Here is a 25820-nt window from a genome sequence, read left to right as displayed (position 1 = left end):
CTTATTGGGATTTCTTTAAAGGAAGGACCTACAGTCGGGTGATAAGAGCATAGCTAAGTACATTCCTACTGCACATTCAACTGTTCAGCCATTCACTTTCACCCAATTCTATTGCTCTCCTAACCTAGATCTTTTGAGAGACTAGCCTCGCTCTAGGAGAACAATGTTAACCTAATATCTTCTTTTCTCCAGGAGTCAGAGGTATCCAAGGTTCTCTGGAGAATAGTTCAAAGGTTCATAAATATACAATCTACTCATGTCTTTTACAGGAAACTAAATCTCCTTCTCAAGGTTCAGTTTTCTCAATCGCAGTCTCTAGGAAATAGTCTGAGCACTGAGGTTTGTCTCTAAGACTGGCAAGTCTGCAAGGCGAAGAGTTTCTGAATATATTTGTCCATATATATATATTGGCAAGTCTGAAAATCATACAAAAGGATTCCTTACTGAAGTTGCATGAAGTTCTGTTAAGCCAAAACAAATTCTCCTCAGAAAGCCGATAGCCAGTTGTTGGAAGAAGGAAGAAATTCAGCTTCTCCAGAAGGGAAAAAGTAGCTGGTGTGCACACCATAACATGAAAAATAATTAATTACTCAAAACTGGAAGAATTCTCTATGAAACGAAGTGCCTCAGGAACACTGCTCATTCTCCTCAGGATGACATTTGAAGTTCACAGCTCCCAGAGAGAAACAGCTGGAGGGCAGCTTCAGCACAAGACTAAGGTAGAAACACTAGAGCGCTAACCTCACAAAGATTTGCGGCCACCATCTTGAGTGACAGTTAAACCTGAAGAAGCTAGTTCTAAGAACAACCTCCGCAAGAGCCACCCGGAGTAAGGACGCCGCTGCAACCAACGTGGGTACAAGGAACACTGGCAATAGTTTTCTTGACAGAGATTGCTGCCATTGTGGCTGCCTCCCCGCCAGGCCCATTACGAGTTTCTCGCTGGGTCAGTGGGCAGAAACCTCAGCTTCCACCTGCTGGCCCTGCAAGAAATGGCCTAAAGCATTGTCCCCGGCTTGTAGTAGAGCCACGGCAGTGCTGTAGTGTGCAGGGTGCACCAGCATCCTCGCAATGTTCACTGTCTGCAAAGCATGAAATCGCTGGTGGAGAACGAAGGCGTAATGCCCAGGGCAGCGTTGTTTGCAGCATTTCCCTGGCGGATTAGGACCGCCAAGAGCACCAGACCTCCGGAATGACTAATCCTGACGATGCTGGTGGTCCGACCGTGGCACAACCGCTACGGTCGCAATATGGCGCTCGACCGCCACAATGGCAGTAGTCCTACCGCCATTGTGAACCTGGCAGTCATTAGACTCCAGGGATCATAATGCGGCCCTCTGTGTGGTTTTACAATTTGAAAATTTGCTCCCAGACAGTGATTCCCCTTTATATGGGATTTCACTCATATTTCCACTGTACTGGTGTAGATGTTTTATAAGGCAACAGAAATACTGCATGCGAATTCATCATTACCCTCGCACTGTGCAACTTGTAATCAGGCTCATAATAAAGTGGCTTTACCCACCTCCAGACCTCTCAACTGTAAATCTGCCACTTTCTCTGAAACTGACCTCTTCTTAAGCAAATTGTCCGTAGTTTGAATAATTGCTGCTTTGTGGAGGATCCAGTCTATGCTTTGTCTTTTGACTGCTGGGTTTGACATAGCAATTAGTAATGACCACAAACATATTTTTTCCTAGATACTTGCTTTGACATATATTGAGGAACATTGGTGTATCTGTTTTCCATTTAGATTTAATAATGTGCGAACTTGCTTATTTTTTGCAGGGTGAAAGGAAAGAATCAGGATTGATGAAACGCAATTGTCGCATTCCTAACTTCACTACCTACCATCTAAACTCATTATTCATCTCTACTGAAGATACAAAGGTTGGTATTTCCTAATACATTTTATTTTGCTCATCTCTTTCCACCTTTATTCACCGTATCTTTTTCCCTTAGAATTGTGGTGGTCGCTCTTTCTGTCTTTCCTTAGCAATGCATTCTTGCCAGAGACGTGTGCTGGCTCCATTTGGATCTAGCATTTTACAAACATTTCAGATAAAGTTTTTCACTATACGGTCCCTGCAATTATTTTTTAACTTTAAAGTAATTCTTACACTTCACATCTTTTGATTCATACATGAAAAAATACAGATTCTCTTGTTTTGTTTTTCTTTCAATGGCACAGGTCTTTGACAGGAAATCAAATGGTCTATCAGATTTAAGCCTGTAGACTCCCTCATAGTTTCAGAAAAACATTATTTCACAATACTAGAATTTCAACGATACAGATTGAATAATTAACTTGAAACACTTATTTGGGGAATTTAAAATCTCTTTCTATATTTAGATAAAAACATATGTTTATTTTTAACTTTTATTAGCTATGTTTTTGAATTTTTTTTATTGTAACATTTTGGATTTTTTTTTATCTTTGATCACATTTTTTGGTAACAGGGTGGTGGATCTGCCTACCAAAACAGGCCTTAAAGTGGTGCAGATGGAGTGCAAATGCAGGGGACAGGAGGCTGAATTTGAATCAGAGATCCAACAATGCAGATTATGTAATAGAACACTGTGGTCCTGGCCAGAGGTCCACCAAGTGCAGATCACCTCTGAAGAAAATGAAATAGAAGCTGAGAGGCACCAGTGCTAAAGGTTTGTGTGCCTCAGGGAGCATCTTTACATGTGTTGTCCAGGGTATGGAACACTGTGTCCTCCCGCAATGTATCTCCATCAGAGCTGGAGGCTTGCAAATCTGCCTATTAAGACAAGAAGCATAGCAACTGGCCACTTTTACCCTGGTGAAGGAAAAGACAGCTCTGGCTGCAGATTAGGAAAAGGCAATCAAGGTTGTGGTGGTATTAAAGACTGCAACTGCTCTTGAGGGTACAAATGCCAGCATCTGCGGAACAAAAGGTGACTTCTGTCCTGGCCACTGAAGAAAAAGAGATAGGTGCAACCCTTATACTGAAGGAGAGAAGGTTGATTTGGAGGAACAGAAAGCCATACTGCCCATGCTATCGGAGTATGAATTTGAGAGACCAGGATTAAATCAGACCCCAGCGATGCTAGTAAATTGAATTAAATGAACCATTTATTTAGATCGTGATCTGTTAGGAGAGATAAGCATAAAACAATGTAATGCAATAAGGTATTATCACAAAAGCAGCATAAAATTAAAACACCCCTTTAAATGTGCGCCCTTTCACTATTAAATGGCCTTCCACATACCAATCAAAGAAAGACTTCTGTACTACTTCATTTTTTTACGTTTCGCAGGTAGTTACACCATACTTAAAAATACGAAGCACTTAAGAAGGCCAAAGGAAAAGATACACTCAAATAAAATATTGTCATAAATGGGGTCTTTGGTTGGCAGTCAGGTTACCCCCTGTCCAAGCAAGGACCCTCACTCTAGTCAAGGGTAAGTCACACACAATCCAAATTTTCCTGTGCCCACCCTCTGGTAGCTTGGCACTGAGCAGTCAGGCTTAACTTAGAAGGCAATGTGTAAAGTATTTGTGCAATAAATCATACAATTACACAACATAGCACCACAAAAATACACCACGCAGTGTTTAGAAAAATATATAATATTTATCTGAATATTTGCAGGTCAAAACGATTAAAGATGCAGTGAGAAAATGTAGAGATATCACTGAAAAGTGATGTAAAGTGTCTTAAGTCTTTTTAAAGCAAACAAAGTCTCTTTCAAGCACAAAGTACCTGGCTCGCGTGAAAAATCTCCGCAAAGGGCCGCAGAGGAGGAGAAGCGTGGAAACAAAGGGGTGGGCGTCGATTTCTCAGGCCGCACACGCCATGTGTCATTTAGTTTCCGCGCAGGGACGGCTGTGCGTCAATTTCCAGCGCTCGGTCGTGGATCCTCTTCGGGTTGAGAGGTTTCCAGACGCCCCGGGGTCACTGTATGGAATTCTGGGCTTGCGGAGCAAAGTCACAAGCGCTGCATCATTCCTGTGGGCATTGCCTGGAAGTTTCTTCTACACAACAGGCGCTGAGTCGATTTCCCCTCTAGAAGTCGGGCTGCGTCGTCCCAGGTCGGCTGTGCGTCGATCCGGTGGGCCGTGCGTCGAAGTTCCGGGCACAACAAAGGCGCTGCGTTGATCTTCTCCTTGCGAAGTCGCGCTGCGTCATTCCGGTTTGGCTTGCAGTGAGTTTCTCACCGAGGGGCAGGCTGTGCGTCGGTTTTAGCATGCTGTGCATCAAATTGTCACTGCACAAGGAGTCCAGTTGCAAGAGAGCAGTCTTTTTGTTCCTGAGACTTCAGGGAATAGGCGGCAAGCTCTATCCAAGCCCTTGGAGAGCACTTCTTCACCACAAACAGAGAGCAGCAAGGCAGCAGGGCAACAGCAAGGCAGCAGTCCTTCACAGAAAACAGTCAGGTGAGTTATTTGGGCAGCCAGGCTGTTCTTCCGGGCAGGATGCAGGTTCTGGTTCAGGTTTCTTCTCCAGCAAGTGTCTGAGGTGGTAGGGCAGAGGCCCTGTTTTATACCCAAATGTGCCTTTGAAGGTGGGGAGACTTCAAAGAGTGGCTTAGAAGTGCACCAGGTCCCCTTTCAGTTCAATCCTGTCTGCCAGGGTCCCAGTAGGGGTCGTGGCAGTCCTTTGTGTGAGAGCAGGCCCTCCACCCTCCCAGCCCAGGAAGACCCATTCAAAATGCAGATGTATACAAGTGAGGCTGAGTATCCTGAGTTTGGGGTGTGTCTGAGTGAATGCATAAGGAGCTGTCAACTAAACCCAGCCAGATGTGGATTGTAAGGCACAGAAAGATTTAAGTTCAGACAAATGCTCACTTTCTAAAAGTGACATTTCTAAAATAGTAATATTAAATCCAACTTCACCGGTCAGCAGGATTTTATATCACCATGCTGGCCATACTAAATATGACCTTCCTACTCCTTTCAGATCAGCAGCTGCCATTCAAACAATGTATGAGGGCAGCCCCAATGTTAGCCTATAAAGGGAGCAGGCCTCACAGCAGTGTAAAAACGAATTTGGGAGTTTTACACTACCAGGACATGTAAACTACATAGGTACATGCCAAGTCGAGTTGGCAGTGAAACTGCACACACAGGCCTTGCAATGGCATGCCTGAGACAAGGTTAAAGGGCTACTTAAGTGGGTGGCACAATCAGTGCTGCAGGCCCACAAGTAGCATTTAATCTACAGGCCCTGAGCACATATAGTGCACACTACTAGGGACTTGTAAGTAAATTAAATAGTCCAATTGGGTGTGATCCAATGTTACCATGTTTAAAGGGAGAGAACATATGCACGTTAGCACGGGGTAGCAGTGGTAAAGTGCGCAGAGTCTAAAAACCAGCAAAAATAGTGTCCAAAAAGTGGAGGGAGGCAGGCAAAAAGTTAGGGGTGACCTCCCTAAGGCTGTCAGGTCTCACAAATACGCTCATTCACACATTTCTCTTAAAGAACACATACAAATACCTCTATTAATTTGTGGTTGGTTTGTTAAAGTTGAACAAACAAGGGCTGGATTAAGTCAATTTGAATTTTAAGAAGTTCATGGTGCCTATGATGATCAGGTAAATTGGGACCTTTAAGTCTAAATATTGTTGATACCTTGTTTCTAAGTAAACATTTATTTTATTTTTTTAATCAGATTTGGAAAACTTTATTGACACTTCTGGATCGACTATTTCAAAACTGTTTAAGCAATGAGGGAAATGGAAGGGTTAAAGAGGACCGTATCACCTTTCAAAAGTAAATTAGTATGTGCTGTTACCAACGTCTTTTGTGGCATGTTTCATTGTCAAGTCCCTCATCCAGAATAACGGTACATCTGGCTGGGCTCAACCCTCTGGAAGAAGCTCATAATACGTTATGGATCTAAACGAGGAACTGAAAATCTCCGAAGCAAATAGGCGTTCCAGAAATGCCCATTCCCTGCTCTTGGAACCCCCACCTTCACATGAGAACAATACACAAATAAGTCCTTCTCTGGCAGCGCCACTACATTCTGGAACTCTCTGGCTCCATCACTCCATCTAACCACCTGCCTGGCAACCTTCAAGAAGGACCTCAAGCTCCTATTTGACAGACATCTTGGTTAATTCACCCACAACCAGACATATTTTTCCAATGCACCCTGGTCTTCCTTCATTTAACTGTTCACATCCTCTGCCCTATTGTTGTAACTGTCTCTTGTGGTAACTCCTGTAAATATACACTGATGTAAACGTCCGAGTTCAACTGCTATTAATGTAACCCACTGTAACCCTGTATTCTTGGGCAATGTCTTCGCTAGATTGCAAAAATAAATAAATACATGTGAAGGATAATTGTTCCAGGGTTCCCTGGTAAGATTAAAATTGGTACTCTTTGTACCTTGGGAATACAGGGAGTTAATTAGTGTACCACCATCACAGGTCTACATGTTAAGAAGGTGATTTGCCTTAAAGGTCAGCTGACCTTTATCATACCCAAAGAGATCCCTAGGTATTATGCATAAATATGAGAATCATGAGTCACTGTTTGTGAAGGTTAATATAAAGCATTCATACACTCATGCACACATACATATGTTCCTTTTTTAGAAAGTCAGTTTGGTTGTCTGTAAGGCTGGGTAATACGGAACAAAGTTAATGACAGTGAGAAGCACATCATGCCAGTGGAGCACCATCTAGTGAGATATTCTCACTGTTGACACAACAAACATCTAAACCTGATGTGCTGAAGTGTAAGTGTACCGCACACAATGCACAGGACAAAATACAACAAGAGAAGGCAAAAAGCATCTCTTTTCTGTGCCCTGGAAAAAGGGACAGGTAGTATAATGCCACATACCCTTGGTTCGGCACCAAATACTTGAAAAGTTGCCTTTCACACGGTTTCAGTGATTACACATGAACTGCAGCTGGATTACAGATTACAATACACAAGCAGAGACATTGAGCAAAACAACTGGAACAAAGGAAGTACCCACGTTCAATAATAAAAAAAAATGAACTAGAGAGCCTGAATAACACCAGAGACTCACTACCCATGACATTCCAAAGACCTACAATTGATAGATTGATCTGTGTCACCACTTTATAGCATTATTTCAAACCAGGTCAAGAAAATAATAACAAGAATTGGCGGATTCTGAATGCAGGAAAACTAAATCTAGAGAGACCTTTGAAAACAGTGTAGGAATATTGTGACATTCAGGTACATGCTAGACCCAAATCTCATGAACCTGATCAACTCTGGACTAACGTATGAGGCATCACACCAGTTGTAGGCTAATAACCTTGTGGGTCATGCAACGCCTGCCCATCAACCCGAAGCTTTTGAGGGTTGCCCATGCACCACGCCAACAATATTCCAATGGTCCAAAGTTGCGCATGGATTGGCCCTGGCCCTAGAGAGTTTGTTATTGTGAATTTTAGATTTCCTTCTCTGGCTCACAATCTTTTGTTTGGTCCAGGTGTCCAAGCCACAGGGAGAAGTAAGATCTCGCTTGCACCTCTGGGATATTTTTTATAAATATCTTGCCCTTCGTCCCCAAGGGTTATTGCTCTCTGAGAAAAAACAGTATGTAGTTTCAGATCCCAATCACAGATGGCCAGACTGATGTCCAGACTTCGCATCTTTCTGCTTCTGGTTCTGGGAAGCCAGCATAGGCCTGTCAGGTTACCTGTATGGCCACCGATATGTTTGGCTCTCCCCCCTGCCATCTCGACAGTTAATAGATTTGAAGCACTATCAGATGTAGATTGATTCTGGTCTGAGCATAACATTGGTGTTGGTCCCACTTTGTCCTTAGAGGAGATCACTCACAAGAACGGTGGCAAGGATGGTTTGGCTAATTATAGTTACAGCCTCAGTAACAGTTATGGGGAGGCTTGTTCTTTCTTTATAGTGAGCTGGAATGTTGCAGGGTTGAAGGACAAAGCCTTAAATAGGGTTTGGCTAGTCTTTATTTCTAAATACAACATTATTATCCTACAAGAAACTTGGGCCTTGGACTCAATATGCTGTGAGTGGTTTGCAGGTTATTTCACTCCAGCCTTGCCCTCTTCAAGAGTTAGAACCAAGTGAGGGCTTGCAATTTGGATTAGTCTGAGTCTGCAGGTTGATGTCACTGTCATCAATCATGGGAGTCCAACACTGCTATCCCTGCGTGTACAGGACAAATTAGCACGTTTTTATATTTTTAATTTTTATAATAATTATTCTAATGGATATCACTTCCGGTGGATTCCTCACCTTATGAATTCTCCCAATGCGGCAACATTCGACAGAATTGTTTTTCCTAGCTCTCCATGTCGACTAGGACATCATAATAGCAGGGTTCTGCCTGCGACTCCATCTGGCATCATTGGACCCATAAGAAGTCTTCGCTGGCAAGCTGATGTCAGTTCCCTTTTTTCAGCGCCTTCGATGCTAACGGTTTTCTACCTCTCCATTGTTTCTCAATTGTTTCGAGGGAATTTCTTGCAGTGCTACTATGTCTCCGCCGAAGAGATCCGGCTTCCAACCTTGTAGCGAGACTGGGGGTCAGATGGCGATGACGTATCTGCCCGAGAACTTTCTTTGGTGTTAGAGCTTGGATCAAGCCGTAACAGGTTGCTCATCTTGCCAGTGCATGAATCCTAAGGCTCTAAAAGAAAGGGAGGCAAAGCTCTTTCTCTCTAAAGCAAAGAAAGAGAAAAGAGGAGGACATAGATCTAGGACTCAGGACACTTCGCACAGTTCATCGAGATCCCACAAGAAGCGTTGTCGACATCATGAATCGTGGCATTGTTTGTCAATAGCTGACAGCTCTCAGTCAGTATCTCCAACTTCAAGATCACGGTGCCTCATGACTTGGGAAGTCAGTCCCACCTTGCCTCCCCAGGCGAAATCACCTGCGGTGTCACCCGTGCCGACTTTGGTAGAGATTTCAGCGTTGCCTGAGAGTCCAACAGCTCAATTTACCCCTGCATCCTCCCAAGGTCAGGAGTTTGGGGTTCGTGCATCAGAAATAGCCCAAGCACCGCAAGGGGAACAAGTGTATCCTACCTTTCCCGGCTCCGGCAGCAGATCCGTCTCTGTTCCTAAATGCTATGTTTAGCATTTTTAATAGGTTCTATTTATGCCTTTTCTACCAGCATTTCCTTTGGGTTAAACTGGCATGGCGCCCAGGATGACACCGCCTCTACCCCAGATGATGGCGCCGGTGGTACCGGCGTCAGATAGACCTTGAGAGAAGTTGGCTCAGTCTACTGAGGTGTGGAATGTGGATCTGGCTCCTCCTCCTTCTCCAGTTTTGCCTTCTCCTTTAGAAGCGTCATCAACGTCAGCAAACTCTTTATCGACGCCACGTTTGGAGTCTAGACTAAGATCTATAAGGAAGGCCTTAAGAGTTTTGGAAGAGCAGCAGTATCTAAAGAGACAGCAACAGCTGGAAGGGGAAATACCTGTGCCTTCAGATGAATATGTGGGACTTGATACTGCTAGTGGGTTGGATACATCCTCTGAGTGGGAGCTATTATCCGCTGGGGGTGTACTTTCATTGGAAGTGTCGACCTGCCATGGGGGAATTAGAAAGGCAGCCACATTTTTAGATTTGCCTCTGCCTGTATCAGAGTTAAAGACTAATATTCTGACAAAGGTGCTGCATCCATCACGCTTATCTTCAGAGCCCTTTCTTCCATTGAGTGACGCTTTGATGTCATATTGGATATATATAAGAAACCGGTCACTAAAACTGTGGCTAGGAAGTATAAAGTTGCTCCAAGTGACCTGCAATTTTTAACCCAGCACCCAACACCAGAAAGCTTGGTAGTGCAATCTTATTTATCCTCATGGTTGGCTCTGGGGTCATTCCCTACAACACCAGTGGATAGGGAGTCAAAGTGTATGGAGCAGTCAGCAAAGAAGAGCTTCTCCTCAGGAAGCATGGCTTTAAAATCATTGAATGTAACTTGTGTACTGGGAAGATACATCTATGCGCTAATGGATACGGCGAAATTGGTGGTTTCTAAATTGCTGCAGGAAGTACAGGGACTTTTTGCTGAATTGTTACAGACAGTCAACCAGCAGCCAAGCAAGTGATCCAGTCCGGCCTGGACATTGCGGACTCAGTTGCTAGAGCCATGGGGGCTTTGATTACAACTAAGAGGCATGCTTGCCTCAGAGGTTCTGGCTTTTTCTGGTATGTGCAAGCTACATTGATGGACCTCCCTTTTGATGGTGCCAGGCTGTTTGGTGCAAAGGTGTGCTCGGCCCTGGAAAAAATCAAGGATAGTAGAGCTACAAAGAAATCTTTGGGCGTTCAAACTTCATCTACTCCTTGCAGGTCATTTCGTAGATTCAGAGGGTTTGGACGTGGTTCATCCTTTCGTGGGAGGCAGCTGTTCAATGTCCAGCAGCCTGCCAACCCCTCTACAGTTCCTATAGGGGTCGTGGAAGAGTTAGAATGCAAAAAGACACCCAGCAGCCTTCCTCCTCCTCTTCATCCTCTGCAGGAATCCTGCAATGGAAACAGCCTTTGTTCTCACCCCATTCACCAGCATGTGCTGCCCATAGGGGGATGGTTGTTACATTTTCCCCAGGAGTGGGGGTTAATAACATCAGCCTCTTGGGTGTTGAGCATAATGAGAAAAGGTTATTCCCTTCCCTTTCAGGAGTCCCCTCTTTTCCCTCCCCATCATTCCTTTTTCTTAGAAGAGCATCTCCTGTTCCTTCAACAGGAGGTGAAGAGTCTTCTGTTAAAGGGTGCAGTGTAGTTGGTTCCGGAGCAGGAAAGGGGTCAGGGATGATATTCAAGGTATTTCCTGATTCCCAAGAAGAATGGTCGTTTGAGGCCTGGACCTGAAGATTTTAAATTGGTTCCTCAAACAAGAAAAGTTCAAAATGCTGACCCTAGCACAGGTGCTTCTTGCGCTGGACAAGGAAGACTGGGTGGTGTCTATCGACCCGCGGGATGCTTATTTTCACATCCCTATTCTGAAGTTGCAAAGATCGCAGGACTACCAGTTTGCGGTCCTCCTTTTTGGTCTTACTTCCGCACCTCAAGTCTTCATGGAGGTGATGGCAGTAGTGGCGGTGCACCTCAGAATGAAGGGAATATTTGTATTCCCTAACCTAGACGATTGGTTGATCGAAGCCAAGTCCCCAGATTTGGTGCTGCACCATTTGCAGGTAACAACCCAGTTGTTGTTCAACATGGGCTTTTCGGTAAATGTGCCCAAGTCTCACCTGGAGCTCCCTGAGTGCCTCCTGTTCATAGGGGCAGTACTGGACACAACATTGAATCAGGCCTCCCCTCCTCCCCAGAGAATTCAGGACATTCAGGCTATGATTCCTGTGTTCCAAGGGGGTGGTTGTTACAGTCCTAAAGGTACTATGCCTGTTTGGTCTGTTAGCTTCCTGTATTCTGTTGATCACTCCCGCACATTGGCACATGAGGGCTCTCCAGTGGTGCCTCCGCAAGCAGTGGTTTCAACACAAAGGGGATCTTGAGGAGTTGATAATGATCTCCAGAGAAGCTGCAGTGGAGCTGCTGTGGTGGAGTGTGGACAGCAACCTGTCTCAAGGAAGTCCGTTTTGTCTTACACCTCCGGTGACCACAGTCATAACAGATGCTGCCACTCTAGGGTGGGGAGCATATCTGAGGGATCTGGAGATCAAAGGCCTTTGGTCTCCAGTAGAAGAGATGTTTCACATCAATCTGTTGTAGTTGTAGGCGATATGTCTGGCTCTCAAGGCCTTCCTCCCGTCCATTTGACAGACAACACTACCGCAATGTGGTACATCAACAAACAGGGAATAGAAGGGTCGTACCTCTTCTACAGAGAGGCTCTGGAGCTCTGGTCCTGGGCACAGGACCATCAATATCACAATAGTGTCTCCATCCGGAGGTAGTTCTTTATGTCTTCCAGTTGTGGGGAACTCCTCAGACCTGTTTGCCACTTATGAGAATGTGTACTGCCCGTCATTCTGCAGCCTCCAGTAGCTGATGCAGAGGGTGTTGGGGTCGTGTTTCAGATGACCTAGAGCAACCGGCCGCTTTACGTGTTTTCTCCCATACCATTGATTCCTCGAGTTCTGAGGAAGATTCACCAAGACCGGGCCCAAGTCATATTAATAACCCTGTATTGGCCAAGAAGGATGTGGTACACAGACCTTCTTCAACTCTCACTGTGCCCTCCGCTCCATCCACCTCACAGTGCAGACCTCCTATCTCAGTCACAGAGCAGGTTCTACACCCTCACCTCCAGAGCCTGCACCTACATGCCTGGAGATTGAATGGGGCAATCTGAGTTCTTTTTCTCTCCCTCCAGAAGTGGTGGATATTTTTTCATTGGCCGGCAGATGGGCAGAATTTGTTAATTAGTGTGACGAGAGACAAAGTGATCCTTTAAAGGCCCATTTATCTAACGTTTTGAAATTTGTACTTTCCTTAAGGCAAAAAGGTTGCGCAGTTCAACAGTGAAAGGGAATTTATCTGCACTGGTGGCTTTTATTTGTTTACCTGATCAACCCTCTTTATTTAAGTCCCCTATAGTTCTTAGGTTCCTTAGGGTTTAACAAGCAAATTTCCTCCCAATCTGTTTGTAAAGCCTCAGTGGGATTTTAATTTAGTTGTAACTTTTTTGATGTGTTTACCATTTGAACCAATGCATAGTTGCCCATTGAGGCTCCTAGCTTTTAAAACAGTTTTCCTAATAGCCATCATGTCGGCTAAGCGTGTTAGTGAGCTTCAGGCTCTTAGTGTAAAACCCCCTTATACTACCTCCCATGCTAATAAGGTGTTTTTGAGAACTAAGGCGGCTTTCCTACCTAAGGTAGTCACTTCCTTACATCTAGATCAATCTTTAACCCTTCCATCCTTTTACTGTCCTCCCCATCCATCGGGGGAGGAGGAAAGGCTGCATCGTCTGGATCCGAAAAGGGCCCTGAGCATCTACAAAGAAAGGATGAAGAAACTGGTGAACAGCTCTTCATTGGCTATGAGGGCAAAATGAAGGGCAAAGCAGTCCAAAAGAGGACTCTATCAAGGTGGGTCATTCTTTGCAGAAAGATATGTTATTTGCTAGCAAAGAAGGTTCCTCCTGAGTGCATTAGCGATCATTCTACCAGGTCTAAGTCTGCCACTTCGGCCTTAGCTAGAGGTGTGCCTGTTGCTGACATTTGTAAAGCAGAAACTTGGGCTTCCCTCCACACTTTCGCAAATTATTATTGTTTAGAATTGGAAGTGAGGATGGATGGCCATTTGTCTTTTTCTGTTTTGCAGGACTTCTTGGTTTGACCAGTCAGGCACCCACCTCCGAGTGCGAAACTGCTTTGGGATTCTATTCAGAAGGTGAGGAAGCCACAGGTAGTTGTATCCATCAGAAGAACAAGTTACCTACCTTCGGTAATGCTTTTTCTGGTGGATATAGTAGCTACTTGTGGATTCCTCACAGTCCCACCCACCTCCCCGTTGCCTGTCTGGTCATACCAAGATTACTGTTGATGTTTATTAAATGATGTTATAGATTAATATATATATATATATATATATATATATATATATATATATATATATATTTATGTGTAAATGATTTTTATATATATAAAAGATTTTTTCATGTATATATTGAGTTTGTGCATGTTGTGCTTGTGATGTTGGTATTCACCTGTTCGCCTTGAAGGCACTGTAAAAAGTGGTGAAATTGACATCAGCACACTGACTTCTTATGGCTCCGATGATGTCAGGCAGAGTTGCGTGCGGAGCGTTCTATTATGACATCCTCGTCGACGTGGAGAGCTAGGAAAACATTTCTGTCAAATCCTGGCACGTTGGGAGAGCTCATAAGGTGAGGAATCCACAGGTAGCTACTGTATCCACCAGAAAAAGTGTTACTAAAGGTAAGTAACTTGTTCTTTTTTGAGTAGTTCTTGCACAACACATTTCAATGTTTTGTTAAATTTTTCCAGTACTCTCATGTCCGCAGTCTTTTCTTTTGTGTGGGGATTTTAATGCGAAGTTGGGGATCAGTAACATGGATATTGAAGCCCCATATTAGGTGTCAGTTGATCGGGACAAAGATGGGAGAGGCGAGGAATTAGAAGCTCATATTGCCTCATTAAATTTGGTCGATCTCATCAGTAATTTTAGAGGCAACAATTTGATCAGATCGACTTTTAGAGGCTGGAGGATGGGCTCATCAGAAATGTCAAGCCTTATATCTGCCTGTGGAGTATTCTGTGGGCCAAGGCACATGTGTTCACTACTCACATGTGTATGTGAACTCCCAGACCAGCACCACATAGGTATCAATCCCAGCATTAGGCTCCCAAACAGCCAGGACCCATTTGCCACATCCTTCATAGCAAATGCAACTATAGATAACTATTTGCTCCATTGAATCTTCCCTGAACCTTTCAAATGATTCATGATGTTGATACATATCTGTAAAGTATGTACTTGTGAATAGGCTATCATTGCCTATGTGTAATGTCTACAACAATATGCCCAAGTACAATGCTGTGTGGCCAGTTTCCACTCACAGAACATTTGCAAGGTTGTAACATTCCTAGCTTCTGATATCAACATATGTATGCCCATAGAAATGTTGGAACACATCAATAGTATCCACCATGCATGTTGTCTACTCTGATGAGGAATCAACCATGTCTATGTACATTCCTCACTTACTGAGAGGAAATACCTTGTCACAGGTATGAAGATGTTAACCATGTAGGTCATGTGACATGTTAGATGGACATCTTATCCATACATGCTGTTGTCACTTATCAGAAAGCATTAGAAAACTAGTGATGAATGGGAAATGTCTGACTCTATGCTGCACATCAACAGGAATAATGAGACATTGCAGAGGACAGAGTTCAAAGACAGACACATCTTACCACCATTACATTGGGAGGATTTACATGTTGGTGGGTATGAAAAATCACCAATGTGGAAAATGTAGTATACTGGTACACATATGACACATTCATGTGTGCACTATTATATGTAATTGTACTGAGGGAACAACATAGTTGAGTATCTCTAAATTAATTTGTATGTGCACACCTGTGTGCTATGGATGGGTATGGTACATCAATGTGTACATCAATGTGTGCACAGGGAATCTGTGACACTTTGCACTTACCACTTTGTGAGAGCCAAAATCCAATTCCCTCACTTGGTACAGGGACAAACATGACATAGGTCTGTAATTAACCCCTTGTTGCTCTGTGCTGCCTTCAAACGCCAATCCAGCTCAGGGTAGGCCACCACCAGAATGTGAGCCATTGGGGGGGTCAGTGTCCGATGGGTACCTGTCCTCGTTGGGAGGACATCCCCAGCTGAGCCTCTGCGGTTTTCTGGGCCCGTGTCTGAGGTACTCCCACTTATTCCAACAGTGGGTGCTCCACCGGCTGTGGACCCTCAGGGTCACACTTTCTTGGCGATGGCACACCTAATCCCATTTTTATGATGGATGTTGACCTACATGGATGACAATCATAAAAAAAGTATGTCATATCCACATGGTACATACTACAACAGGCAGGGTTATAACTAGTTGGTACAACAAGCCGAACAGAGATTGTCATTAACATCTCCTCCACTGATAGATGAGCATATGCAGTCAGGCCAGATGTGAGGTGGAAACTGGCAGACAACATGCATCTGCAGCACCAGCTGTCATGTCATCACATATGATCAGACAACAAACACATTTGCAAATATGCCATTTCAGGAGTCTGGTATACTAACTCCATTAACCTTGTGCAACAGTTACAAGGTGGATCAGGAAACATACATCAACACTCTCCACAATGTCTCAGGACTCACAATCTGTCACCAAATGTAAGTATGTTACCAGGTACTCATCCCATTCTTTCACATCTTTGGCACTCTACAGACATTAAGAACACATTCAGAAAATGTTTCTCATCAGCCTTTGCTTAGTTTCACAAACTGTAGTTGGGCTGAGGAAATACTTGTGCACATGGTGCTCTTACCTGCTCTTCTGGTGCACCATAGAGCTGTCCATACATGATTAGGACCTCCTCCACCAGCTTCTCTAGCTCCTCGGGTGAGAAGGCAGGGGCCCCATCACCTGTAGGACTTGGCATGATTGCTCCCAGAGGCAGTACACAGCAGCTCAAGTTGTGCAGGTTTTTCTGGCAGCGGTATCAGGAGTCAAGTGAGAGGTGAAGTATGAAATGGCGGTCACGTCTGCCACGTAAGACATTGTCACCATTGGCGGACTTTGCCATTGGCCCAGGACTGCCAAAGGCAGCAATGTGTTCCAAAGGCAATATCCACTGTGGTACTATCCGCCTACAGCCATGACGACTTCCTCCGGTGGAATTAGGTCATATCCTGATGTCCGGTACCATATGTCAGGCAGCTGCCATTTTAAGGACCTTAGATTGTCAGAAAAGGTCATATTGAGATGCGTCATTGTGAGGAAGTAGCCTCTTTCTAGCCTTGTTACCACCACTTTTGGCCTGTTTGTGAGTATATGTCGGAGTTTTCACTGTCTCACTGGGATCCTGCTAGCCAGGGCCCAGTGCTCATAGTGAAAACCCTATGTTGTCAGTATGTTTGTCATGTGTCACTGGGACCTTGCTAGCCAGGACCCCAGTGCTCATAAGTTTGTGGCCTATATGCATGTGTTCCCTGTGTGGTGTCTAACTGTCTCACTGAGGCTCTGCTTACCAGAACCTCAGTGGTTATGCTCTCTCTGCTTTCCAAATTTGTCACTAACAGGCTAGTGACTACATTTACCAATTCACATTGGCATACTGGTACACCCATATAATTCCCTAGTATATGGTACTGAGGTACCCAGTGTATTGGGGTTCCAGGAGATCCCTATGGGCTGCAGCATTTCTTTTGCCACCGATAGGGAGCTCTGACAATTCTTACACAGGCCTGCCAGTGCAGACTGAGTGAAATAACGTACACTTTATTTCACAGCCATGTACCACTGCACTTAAGTAACTTATAAGTCACCTATATGTCTAACCTTCACCTGATGAAGGTTGGGTGCAAAGTTACTTAGTGTGTGGGCACCCTGGCACCAGCCAAGGTGCCCCCACATCGTTCAGGGCGAATTCCCCAGACTTTCTGAGTGCGGGGACACCATTACACGTGTGCACTGTACATAGGTCACTACCTATGTACAGCGTCACAAGGGTAACTCCGAACATGGCCATGTAACATGTCTAAGATCATGGAATTGTCACCCCAATGACATTCTGGCATTGGGGAGACAATTCCATGATCCCCCGGGTCTCTAGCACAGAACCCGGGTACTGCCAAACTGCCTTTTCGGGGTCTCCACTGCAGCTGCTGCTGCCAACTCCTCAGACAGGTTTCTGCCCTCCTGGGGTCCAGGCAGCCCTTGGCCCAGGAAGGCAGAACAAAGGACTTCCTCTGAGAGAGGGTGTAACACCCTCTCCCTTTGGAAATAGGTGTGAGGACTGGGGAGGAGTAGCCTCCCCCAGCCTCTGGAAATGCTTTGATGGGCACAGATGGAGCCCATCTCTGCATAAGCCAGTCTACACCGGTTCAGGGATCCCCCAGCCCTGCTCTGGTGTGAAACTGGATAAAGGAAAAGGGAGTGACCACTCCCTTGACCTGCACCTCCCAGGGGAGGTGCCCAGAGCTCCTCCAGTGTGTCCCAGACCTCTGCCATCTTGGAAACAGAGGTGTTTGTGGCACACTGGACTGCTCTGAGTGGCCAGTGCCAGCAGGTGATGTCAGAGGCTCCTTCTGATACGCTCTTACCTCTCTTGGTAGCCAATCCTCCTTCCTAGGTAGCCAAACCTCCTTTTCTGGCTATTTAGGGTCTCTGCTTTGGGGATCTCACCAGATAATGAATGCAAGAGCTCACCAGAGTTCCTCTGCATCTCCCTCTTCACCTTCTGCCAAAGGATCGACCGCTGACTGTTCAGGACGCCTGCAAAACTGCAACAAAGTAGCAAGACGACTACTAGCAACCTTGTATTGCTTCATCCTGCCGGCTTTCTCGACTGTTTCCAGGTGGTGCATGCTCTGGTGGTAGCCTGCCTCCTCTCTGCACCAGGAGCTCTGAAGAAATCTCCTGTAGGTCGATGGAATCTTCCCCCTGGAATCGCAGGCAACAGAAGACTGCATCACTGGTCCTCTGGGTCCCCTCTCAGCATGACGAGCGTGGTCCCTGGAACTCAGCAACTCTGTCCAAGTGACTCCAACAGTCCAGTGACTCTTCAGTCCAAGTTTGGTGGAGGTAAGTCCTTGCCTCCCCACGCTAGACTGCATTGCTGGGTGCCGCGTGATTTGCAGCTGCTCCGGCTCCTGTTCACTCTTCCAGGATTTCCTTCGTGCACAGCCAAGCCTGGGTCCCCGACACTCTAACCTGCAGTGCACAACCTTCTGAGTTGTCCTCCGGCACCGTGGGACTCCCTTTTGTGACTTCGGGTGGACTCCGGTTCACTTTTCTTCTAAGTGCCTGTTCAGGTACTTCTGCGGGTGCCGTCTGCTTCTGTGAGGACTCCCTGACTTGATGGGTGCCCCCTCTGTCTCCTCATCCAAGTGGCGACATCCTGGTCCCTGCTGGGCCACAGCAGCATCCAAAAACCCTAACCGCGACCCTTGCAGCTAGCAAGGCTTGTTTGCGGTCTTTCTGCATGGGAACACCTCTGCAAGCTTCTTCACGACGTGGGACATCCATCCTCCGAAGGGGAAGTTCCTAGTCCTCTTCGTTCTTGCAGAACACCAAGGGGGTCATTCTTACTTTGGCGGGCGGCGGAGGTCGCCCGCCAAAGTAACCCCGTCAGAACACCGCACCGCGGTCGAAAGACCGCTGCGGTGATTCTGAGATTTGCCCTGGGCTGGCGGGCGGCCGCCAAAAGGCCGCCCGCCAGCCCAGGGCAAATCAACCTTCCCACGAGGACGCCGGCTCAGAATTGAGCCGGCGTAGTGGGAAGGTGCGACGGGTGCAGTGGCACCCGTCGCGTATTTCAGTGTCTGCATAGCAGACACTGAAATACTTTGCGGGGCCCTCTTACGGGGGCCCCTGCAGTGCCCATGCCATTGGCATGGGCACTGCAGGGGCCCCCAGGGGCCCTGCGGCACCCCCTGCGGTTTCCTGCCATGAACAGGATGGCGGTAGGGGGTGTCTGAATCCCCATGGCGGCGGAGCGCGCTCCGCCGCCATGGAGGATTCAGAAGGGCAGCGGTAAACCGGCGGGTGACCGCCGGTTTACCCTTTCTGACCGCGGCTGAACCGCCGCGGTCAGAATGCCCTTCGGAGCACCGCCGGTCTGTCGGCGGTGCTCCCGTGGCCGGTGACCCTGGCGGTCACCGGCCGCCAGGGTCAGAATCAGGCCCCAAGCTTCTTCCAACAGGTGGCAGCTTCCTTGCACCCTCAGCTGGCATTTCTTGGGCTCCTGCCCACTCTCGACACTGTCGCAGCTCTTGGACTTGGTCCCCTTGTCTTACAGGTACTCAGGTCCGGAAATCCACTGTTGTTGCATTGCTGGTGTTTGTTCTTCCTGCAGAATCCCCCTATCACGACTTCTGTGCTCTCTGGGGGTAGTAGGTGCACTTTACACCTACCTTACAGGGTGTTGGGGTGGGCTATTTTTCTAACCCTCACTGTTTTCTTACAGTCCCAGCGACCCTCTACAAGCTCACATAGGTTTGGGGTCCATTTGTGGTTCGCATTCCACTTTTGGAGTATATGGTTTTATGTTGCCCCTATACCTATGTGCTCCTATTGCAATCTACTGTAACTTTACATTGCTTGCATTACTTCCTTTTGCTATTATCTGCATAGTTTTGGTTTGTGTACATATATCTTGTGTATATTTCTTATCCTCATACTGAGGGTACTCACTGAGATACTTTTGGCATATTGTCATAAAAATAAAGTGTGTATTGTGTTTTCTTATGATATTATGCATATGACACCAGTGGTATAGTAGGAGCTTTGCATGTCTCCTAGTTCAGCCTAAGCTGCTTAACTTGCCATAACTACCTTCTATCAGCCTAAGCTGCTAGAAACACTTCTTCTACACTAATAAGGGCTAACTGGACCTGGCACAAGGTGTAAGTACCTCTGGTACCCACTACAAGCCAGGCCAGCCTCCTACTGTCATGGGGTCTGAAACATAGCTGCACCATGGTTTTCACTATGAGCAACCATATTTCTGAAATCCAATTCAAATACATTTTGTGATATTCATGAGATGTGAGTTATGTATCATTGGTGACATAGTCTGCACCCTCTGGGCAGTTTTATACATGTTATTTTAGCAAACTGGGCCTGCTGCTATGCACTTTAAACTAGATATATTTGATTTAGATTTGTTTTATTATTTCAACATTAGCCACACTTGCAGTCTTGTTTTATTTTCTCTATCTAGCTGTTCTTCGCCTAGGTCTGCACTGCGTTTTTAAACAAGATATTTCTCTCACTCTGTGCTTTTCTCAAGGCTGCAGTAAGATAGGTTGCCAGCAAAAGTGGTATGCTTTGTCTCCAATGTTCACAGAAACATACATACTCTTATGTGGGGATCCTTTCATGGAACTTCAGTTGTTTTATTATCAGATCACTACTTTTACCCATGCACGTTAGAGGGAGATTCCAGCCAGATGACCACGACTGTATGCTGATTGCTGATTTCTTCACTACAGCTGCTTATGTAGACTACAGGACTCTTGCCCAGGTATGAGGGATGATGTCTTCCCAGGGGGAACTTGAGAAGCAGAATTAGAGCTTAACATACTGTGCTCTAACATAGCTTAGGTAGGAACTATTCTATAACTTTATTGACAGTATGGTTGCGTTATGCTTGTGTTTTACTCTCCTTCTAACAATTTTAACCTTATTGTGCTTCATCGTCCCAGTTCTTGCAATTCATGTCTTATTTTCTAAGATGCAGTTACTTCAATAAAGCCTTATTGAACTATTTTCTGCCTCTAATTGTCCTTGCATACATGAGACTAATGTAACAGAGAGAAATGGAGGAGATCTGAGTGACCACGATTCCTCTGAGGGGTCATGTATGTCATGTGCCCTGTTGCCCCAATAATCCCCACTCTTGGGTGGAGATGAGGCACTACTAGTTAGCCGGAACAAACCAGGATTAGGCCGACAGGTGTCACATGGTGCTGGATCAGACTCAGTCCCCCTCAGTACAGGGGATTCTGCCGCCCAAATCCAGTAGTCTCATTAGGATAATGAGAACCTACGTGACACAAGCATCATGTGTGACGTATATATTTTCACACTTACAGTGGACACAATGACTGATAGACATACCTTCTTATTCCCCTTCATTTAGTTACCCTGGAATGGGAAATGTCAGACAACCTCCAGTGTACCGTCCACTAGCAGACCATAGAGGATTGACATATCATTCAGATCTACTGCCTGGATAGGCAATCATGGATCTCTGTCATCAATTGGAGCTTGAGCTGATGCCTGACATTTGTCATCCGAATAGCATTCCACCCATTGTACAAGTCATGTCTGTCCTGCACTTCCTGGCCACAGGCTCCATTCAAAATACTGTGGCACTAACTGCAGGGATATCACAGCCTATGTTCAATTTGGTCTTGAAGGAGGTCCTCTCAGCCCTGTTGAAACAGCTGGACAGCCACATCTGATTTCCACAGAGTGAGGATTTGGCAAATGTGAAGGCAGATTTTTATGCTTTGGCACACATCCCACATTAGGTGGCCACCATTGCTGGTACCCATGTAGCCTTGGTCCCCCCAAGTGGCAATGAACAGGTGTATCGGAACTGGAAGAACTTTCACTTCATAAATGTCCAAGAAGTCTGTTTTATGGACTTCTACATTTCCCAAGTATGTGCAAAGTACTGGGCTCAGTTTGTGATACCTTCATCACGTGGAATAGCAATATTCCACAGCGGATGACACAACAGTACACAAAGAGGGCCTGTCTGGTTGGTAAGTCACATATGTGATAAGTGTCAGTATCTAATGTCTGCTGCTAAATGTGGGATGTCTAATATTGATGTTTGGACACTTGTAATGGTTCCTTACAGGGGATTCTGGCTACCCAAACCGTTCCTGGTTGTTGACACCAGTGAGGTACCCAACCACGCCATGGGAAGTTTGCTTCAGTGAGGCCCACGGAAGGACGAGGTATGTCGTGGAGTGGACTTTTGGGCTCCTAAAGGCTAGATTTAATTCCATTGAAAAGTCAGGTGGAGCCCTCCTCTACTCACCAGCGAAATTGTGTTAAATCATTGTTGCCTGCTGCACGCTCCACAACCTTGCCCTGATATACCAGATGAGGGGGGAGCCAGCAGTTCCAGAGAGTGAGAATGCAGAATTGCCAAGTGAGGATGACAGTGACGAGGATGAAGGTGGAGGCAGCCATGCAGATCTCATACATCACTACTTCAACTGACTGTAGGTATATGTTGTCCAGTAAACTACTTGACTCGGCGGGTATTTTGGGGACTTAAAGATGTTTGTAAAGGGTCTTTGTATGACCATCAAACAGCTCAATCGTTATTTAGCAGTACATAGCTCAGGTGTGCATGCACAATTGTACATGGAATTGTGACTATCATGATGATCTCACTTGTTACTGTTTATCACACAGCACACTCAGTGTAACTATTGTATATAGAACATGTACTTATGGGTCTTCATTACCATTACCTGCCTATACCTTTTGTAATACATTTGTACTTTGCAGATTTCTTCACAAGGTCATCCTTGTATGGTCAAATCTGATTTGTGTCACAGGCAGGTGGGATTTGCAGGTCTGACTTGAAGTGAACATGGATTGATCCAGGTAATGTATGGCATCATTTTGGTGGTGTATGAGTTCCATGCCAAGACTGTCGGGACAGTGGGATGGTAGTGTACTGTTCCACACAATAGATCTGTGTGCCACACTGCAGATATGTTTCCCCCCCAAGTGGGTATCTGTCAATGGGTGATGGAAGGTAAAAAGGCCATTTTAGCAGCAGACACAACAGTAGCTGTATGTTGGTGGTATTGTACTGGCAGATAACCATAACATTGCTGTCATTGACCTAGGCAGTGAACTTGTGGACCATTCAGGTGGATTGAGTTGATTGTGTAGTTGACATCCAAGGCTATTTTCATCATAGTACACTGTTTTGGTTTTATTAATGGTAGAACACTGCCTGCTGGGAGTTGTAGTGCTGTCAGTCCCTGTAATACCCACGCCATACACACATTGTGCCCCCAGGTGAGTTTAGTTGACATGTGGTGTTGCAGAGAGGACTATTTGGACAGTTGGACACAGGGGTGAAGAGGGTGTTGGCTCTACGAAGTTAGAAGGTGATCAGTGAGCATGCAAGACAGAGCTTTAGGTTGACAGATCCAGTGTTGCGACTTACCCAACTCTACTCTCCCAGGCATTCCTGCCAAGCTCTTAGGATGGAGGTTGTCCAAGACCTTATCCTCCCACGATATGAACGTTGGGGGAGGAGGTGGTGCCCCCCTGCCAGTCTTGCGGACCATCAGCTAGTGCTTGGCTGCCATGAAATGTACCTTCCGCACAAAGTCATTCCACCTCTTACTGATGTCCCCCTTGAGCGTGGATAGCTGCCTAGAGAATTCACCCTACCGATATGTTTTGCCACATCTCCATTTTCCTTGCAATTGACGTTTGTTGGACTTGGGCTCCAAATAGGTGTGGCTCTGCTCTGATGATGAAGTGTGGATGTTTTTGTGGGGACATGGTAGTGGTGAATGACACAAGAAAGTATATAGTCAGGTAATGCGGTATGGGTGCTGTGTTGTGAGTGGGTGACAAGTGGTTTGTGATGTGTGGTAAAAATTGGTATGATACGTTTGATGTGCAGGTGTTTGATAGGTGGTATTTGTAGTGGTGAGGGGGTGCCTATTCTATGGTTTCTGAATTTGGTGAGTGACCTCTGTCTAGCCGTGTATGGCATTTTTGATGCAAAGGATTGTGAAGTGTGAAGGGGTGTGTTTCATGGTGCAGTTTGTAGGTATGTCAGGTGTGTGGATGTGTGTCAGATGTGTCGAATTCAAACTATCAAATGTGGTGTCATATATGACTGTGTAAACCACCGACTGCCACCATTCGCACCACCTTTGGTTTTCCACCATGGGAGTACAGCAGTGGGTTGTAATTGTTTCGAAGGATTTTTGATGGGCTGGCGGTGCTGGTGGTGAAACTGCCTTTTTCCATCCTCCAGAGACTTGGCGGTGTCGGAATTTTGGCAGGGTTTTGGGGTTATGCATGTGTAACTCATAATACAGCAGTCTATATAACTGCCAACATATTAGTTTTTGGCGGCCGCCACCACGGCGGTCTTACCGTTAGACCGACAAACTCATAATGAGGCCCTAAATGTTCAATAGCGGGTTACTCCATCATTTGTGTTGGGCAGAATATTGAATGGTCTATTTGTGCTCCAGAGCCTCCTCCATCATATGCATGCAGAGACAAAAATATGTAAATCATCAGACGCAGTTTACAATGAGCTCCCAGAAACCAAAACGCCACGGTTGATACCCTGTATTTATGGTGAAGCTCATTATGGCCCTCATTATAACATTGGCGGTATATACCGCCTACCGCCGTGGCGATGGCAGCCAAAAGACCGTCGCCGCGGCTACCAGCCATCAGCCGGATCATGACCATAGCCAGATTTCCGCCAGAAAGATGGCAGGAATCTGGCTGTGGCCATGCCGGTGGATGGCGGTAACGTGGCGCTGCTGCCAGCAGCAGCGCCACGCCAGTAGACCGCCACAGACCGTTTCATGATCCATGATACGGCCTGGCGGTGTTCTGCTGGTGGCCCCATCCCATCTCGTGCCAGAGGACCCCCTCACAAAAGGGTGCTCTGACAGGGGAGGGGGTGAGGGATGTTGTGTGTGTGTGTGGGGATGTGTGTATGTCTGTGCGTGCGTGAATGCAGGTGTGTGTTGCGTGTTGTATGCATGTATTGATCTGTGAGTGCGTGTATGTTGTATTGTATGTATGCATGGGTGCCTGTATATATGTAAGTGTGTGTATGTGTGTGTGAATGGATGTCTGCATGCATGCTTGAATGTGAGAATGAGTGTGTGAATGTGTGTGTGCGTGTGTGAATGAATGTGCATGAGTGAAGAGGGGTCTGGAGAAGTGGGTGGGGGAAACCAGGGGAGGGGGAGGGGGGCAGGGAAGACCCTATCAGTGACAGGGAAGTGATTCCCTGTCACTCAGAGTACCTACCGCTATGGTTTTCGTGGTGGTAAGGAAGCCCCGAATACCATGGCGGTAGGTGGGGTCATTATCCCACAGGCGGCCTAGTGATGGCCACCAGGCTGGAGACTGAAGTCTCCAGCCCGGCGGTCGTTCCTTCTGTGGCAGACGGTGTGGTACATTGGCGGTTTGGCTTGAGCCAAACTGCCAATGTCATAATATGGGGAAAAGCACCACCAGCCTGTTGGCAGTACTTTTCTCCATTTTATTGCCGTCTGGCGGGGTCATGATGACCCCTTATATGTCTTACTCCACTGGAAATCATTTTATTATGTTACCAACTTTTACATACTAACACATCGGATTTTTCAGTATCATATATCAGTTTTAGAGCACAGACCCTTTTGTATGTGTCACTGTTTTCAGTCATATAGGGGGTGATTCTAACCCTGGCGGTCGGTGTTAAAGCGGCGGCCAACCCGCCAACAGGCTGGCGGTAAGACAGCCACCTTAACACTCCGACCGCCACGGCGGTACAAACAAACAGCGCGGCGGTCACCGCCAACAGACAGGCGGCAGACAATGTACCGCCCACACTATTCCAACTCACCAATACGCCACCTTTTCCGGGGCGGGAGAACCGCC

Source organism: Pleurodeles waltl, chromosome 6 (genome assembly GCF_031143425.1).
Source record: "Pleurodeles waltl isolate 20211129_DDA chromosome 6, aPleWal1.hap1.20221129, whole genome shotgun sequence".
Classification (NCBI taxonomy): domain Eukaryota; kingdom Metazoa; phylum Chordata; class Amphibia; order Caudata; family Salamandridae; genus Pleurodeles; species Pleurodeles waltl.
Note: the sequence above shows the minus strand (reverse complement) of the source record.